The 4,943-nt window shown below is 42.1% G+C and overlaps 1 pseudogene; it reads left to right on the plus strand.

Moving 5' to 3' along the window:
* Positions 1-3,815: 3,815 nt before the first annotated feature.
* LOC117031557 (thioredoxin-like) lies at positions 3,816-4,146 on the plus strand (annotated as a pseudogene).
* Positions 4,147-4,943: the final 797 nt, after the last annotated feature.

The following is a 4,943-nucleotide window of genomic DNA, read 5'->3' on the forward strand; positions in this document are numbered from 1 at the left end:
GGCAATTTTCCGAGGGCATGTGGGTTGCTTTTTTTTTTTCTTTTTTTTTTTCATTCTTTCTTGGATATAAGGGAGTTCAGGCAGAGCATGCTGATTGTGCATGCGAGACTGGTCTTGGGGTCGTTATGCGAGTGTTAATGTTCCGTTGCAATATACAGTAATGAATTGGGGCTTTCAGAGGAATAGCAGTTTGTGCTATTGGCCAGAATGAGTGTATTCATCTTAATTTTTCACATCTATTGCCTTGGAGAAGATTTCATAATTAAATGTTTGGTTGCACCAGAGACTAAGAGGAAGGGAGTTTTCTCCACTGGCTATGAAGGACCTGTCCTACCTTCATCTGGCAAGAATCCTGGCCCTGTTGCTGTACCCACAGATACAGTGAGAGTCAGATTTCAGTCCATTGCAGAGAGGAACTTTATGATGATTACAATCACCTGGCAATAAACCAAACTTCTTTTTGAGGTAGTGAGTGCCCCATTACTGGTGTATTCAAGCACAGCTTGTAAACTGCTGAGCTGTAGAAGAGTATTTTCAAGGTACAGGGATTTGTAGATGGGACCTGCACAGGGGTATCTTTTAGCATGAGCTGCTAGGAAGATTCTAGGGGGAATTTATCACCAGTTTCCAGGATTTTCGTGGCACCTGCCGACTGTGTTTCCCCGAAAATAAAACCGGGTCTTATATTAAATTTTGCTCTAGAAGATACGTTAGGGTTTATTTTCAGGGGATGTCCTCCTGAAAAATCATGCTAGGGCTTATTTTCCGGTTGGGTCTTATTTTCGGGGAAACACGGTAGTAACTGACAATGCTCTCCTTTTAGAGGCCTCGTCCATTCCACGCTCTTCCAGTCGCTCTCTCTGGCAGGCCCGGCCATGTGATGGAGTGTCTGTGTCGTAGCATATACTCCAGAGTAATAAAGCTCAATCTTCTTTAACCTAATTCTAAACTTCAGATTTGTTGCTCTTCTGATTTTCCCTGCCAAGGAAAGTGGCCAGAAGAGCTAAGGACTCGGTGGAGTAAGTCATTTCTGTGTCCACTACAAGGGGTGAACTCGACCCGATCCTGGCATCTGTGTCTCCTTCTATCGAGCAAATGTCAGTGTGTTTTGAACTACCTTGGGGATTCCTAGAATTCCTCGTAGAAAGCCAAGGATTCTCAGTGTCTCCCTGGCTAGACGCATAACACGGAAGGGAACGTGGGACTCATTTTTGGCAAAATCTCCGTGACCCCCTGTCGACCTTTGTTCAAGGAGCTCCATGGCATCATGGGCTTTGGTGTCCCTCATCCCGTATGTCCCCACCGAGGGCCACTGCTGGGAGACCCTGTCCTTGAGGAGCGCCCCATTAGCTCTCTGTCTTTCTCCCACGAGACTGTGACTTCTCCATTCTCTCTGCCCTACTGCCCAGCTCAGTGCCTGGTACATGGTGAGCACGCATGAAGGTTTACGAGATGAATAAATGAATGTCAACAGAGGTTGGAGCTGTTTAAAAACCACCCCTTCCTGCCTCTTGAAGTCAGTTGAGACAGAGTTTTCCATCCCTTTCTTCTCTGCTCGCGCTTTGCCTTTTAAGAGCATCTAATTGCCCCCAAACATAATGTCTGGTGTGCGTGCCACACTTCCTAGGTGAAAAAAACCCTTTCATATCCATCATCTCATCTGAACTGCCTATTTCAAGGTGAGGAAACTGAGGCACAGAATCGCCAGAGCAGATGACTGAGAGAGGACTCCAACCCTGGTCCTCTGATTCAAAGACCAAGGCACTGGTGACTGCGCATCTGTGAGCCCTGCCATGTCCAGAACTGTCCTCAGAACACAGCAGCCCCCAGCAGGCCCACCGCTCATTTCCGTCTCACACAGACCATGCATGCAATGGTTCCTGCCTTTCTCTCTGATGTCCTCATAACTGCTCCAGGACTCGCTTGTAAGGGCTTTTCCTCGGTAGGCAATTACCTGAGTTCATATGGTTAATTGAAATATTCCTTTTCCTAGAGTTTTAATTCATCCCACATAGTTTCAGGAGCCACAGATAATAAGACCTAATTTATAATTAGGGCTTATCAAGAATCAGCTAATTTCTAGACCCCTGATCCCCAAAGAGGGAGCGTGCAAGGTGGGGGCTTCTCTTCCCTTTCCAGGGACTTGCTACCCACAAACTCTAAGAGGCACCAGGGAGAGAGGAGAACTAATTGGGAGCTGGCCCTCCATCTTGGACAACTTATTAATTGGATTATGGGAAATCTCAGGCCCCAGGCAAATCCCAAGGAGGCACCACTGCCTTCCCTGGTTTACTGTGAGAATATTAGGCACAAAGACATGAGACCTAGGTTCCACTCAGTCTTTCAGGAGCTGAGAATCCGTAAATAAGTCACTGAACACTGCCTAGCCTCAGTTTCCCCATCTATACAATGGCCAAGATCATCCCGCCCGCCGGGCTTCTCAGAGCTTTCATGGGAAATTCATGAGATGATGGGTAGTACATTTCAGGAGACTTCGTGATTTCTTCTGGGGCCTTTGTGCCTGGGATGGGCCTGAAAAACAACCAGAAAAGGGGTCCCACCCCAAGAAACCATGCCTTAGAGAGATTGAGACTGGCTAAGGCACCACAGGCAGGAAGAGTTGGGGGTCTGCCTTTGACCTCAGCTGTCCTTGAGCCTGGTTTCTTGAGTCTTTCCTTGTACCTGCAAGTGCCAGGGGTCTTGAACTCTACTCCCTGTGTACGCTCCACTTCTCCTTGGAAGCCACTCAAACATCTGCCCAACTAGTTAGGGTATCAGGAAGGGGTAATGCAGGGACAGTGGCCAGAGTGGAACTTTGGAAGCATACAGGCCTGGTTTCAAACTCATACTCTGCCCTTTATTCACTGTTTAAGTCAGGATTCTTTTAGCCAAAAGAATGTGGCATAGGACAGAAGTCCAATTCAAATGATCTTAAGCTAAAAAAGAAATATTAGCTAATACATTTACAAACTCTAGAGGTGTTGGCTTTAGGCATGGCTGAATCCAGGCGCTCAATGATGACAACAGAGCTCTTGTTCACTTAGCTGTGATTTTCTCTACAGTGACTTCATTTCTCAGTAGGGTTTCAACAGTGGTGGGAAAGATGGCCACGGCCCATCCCTTGCTACATAGTCTGAGCAGGATTTCCATGCAGCAGGGAAGAGTGGTTCTCCAAAGAAAGGGAGATTGGGAAGACAGAAAGCCATGTAATCTCAAACCAATCATTCTCCCTGTCTGGTCATCTGTTTTCTCATCTTAAAATAGTATCAACAGCAATGTTGCATGATTAATATACAAGACTAATATACAAAAATTAATTGTATTTCTATACACTGGCAATGAACAGTCCAAAAAGAAAATTAAGAAAACAATTTCATTTATAATAGTTTCAAAAAGAATAAAATACTTCGGAATAAATTTAGCAAAAGAAGTGCAAGACTTGCATACTAAAAACTATAAAACATCATTGAAAGAAATTAAAGACCTAAATAAATGTAGACATCCTGTGTTCACGGAACACTTAATAGTGATAAGCTGGTAATGCTTATCAAATTGATCTACATATTCAATGCAATTTTTGCAAAATCCCAACTGCCTTTTCTTCCAAAATTGGCAAGGTGATCCTAAAAATTCACATGGAAATGCAAGGAACCAAGAATAGCCAAAAACAATCTTGAAAAATAAAAGTAAAATGAAAGAATTCACAACTTCATCTTCAATTTCCCAATTTCAAAACTTTCTGCAAAGCTTAGTCCAGTGCTTTGCATCTACTTCCATCTGTTCCAGCAGTCACTTGTCAGACCTCAGCCAACAAAATGGTAAAGCAGATCGAGAGCAAGTTTGCCTTTGAGGAAGCTTCGAACAGTGCAGGAAATAAGCTCGTAGTCGTTGAAGTCTCAGCCACGTGGTGTGGGCCTTGCAAAATGATCAAGCTGTTTTTCCTGTCCCTGCCTGAAAAGAATTCCAACCTGGCGTTCCTTGAAGTAGAGGTGGATGACTGTCAGGATGTTGCTTTGGAGTGTGAAGTCAAATGCATGACGACCTTCCCGTTTTTTTAAAAGCGGACAAAAGGGGGCTGAATTTTCTGGAGCGAATAAGGAAAAACTTGAATCCACCATCAACGAATTAATCGATTATGTTTTCTGAAAACTTAACCAGCCATTGGCTCTTTAAAACTTGTAATTTTTTTTTACAAGAAGGAAAGATCAAGTAGAAAGATTATACTCAACTGCCATCTAATTATAAATGAGAATAAAATATTAATTCTACTGTTTTTAAAACTGTCTGGTGTCTTTGAATAACTTTCAAAATAAATGAAACGTGGCCATAAAAAAAACCACCACTTTCTGCAATGCTAAATTAACCATGACAGTTTGGTACGGGCACATAGATCAATGGCATAGAATTGAGAGTGCAGAAATCGACTCATATATCTATTGCCAACTGATTTTCAACAACAATGTCAAGACAATGAAATGGGGACAGAATAGTCTTTTCAATAAATGGTGCTGGACAACTGGCTATCCACATGTAAAAGAATGAAGTTGGATCCCTACCTCACACAGTATTCAATGGATCATAGTTCTATATGTAAGAGTTAAAACTATGAAACTCTTAGAAGAAAATATAGGTGTAAGTCAAAGACCCTGGATTAAGGCAATGATTTCTTAGATATGACACCAAAAACAAGTGATAGAAGGAAAATAATTTGGACTTCATTAAAATTAAAAACTTTTGTGCTTCAAAGGACATTACCAAGAAAGTTATAGAGAGAATGGAATAAAATATTTGCAAATCATATATCTGATAAGGGAACTGTATACAACATATATTTTTAAAAACTTACAATTCTTACAATAATGAAAGTATAAGTAACTTCATTAAAATTTGAAGTTTTAATCGGATATCAAAAGATGTGAATATGTATTTCTCAAATGTGTGTA

This window comes from Rhinolophus ferrumequinum, chromosome 12, assembly GCF_004115265.2.
Source record: "Rhinolophus ferrumequinum isolate MPI-CBG mRhiFer1 chromosome 12, mRhiFer1_v1.p, whole genome shotgun sequence".
In the NCBI taxonomy this organism is placed as follows: Eukaryota; Metazoa; Chordata; class Mammalia; order Chiroptera; family Rhinolophidae; genus Rhinolophus; species Rhinolophus ferrumequinum.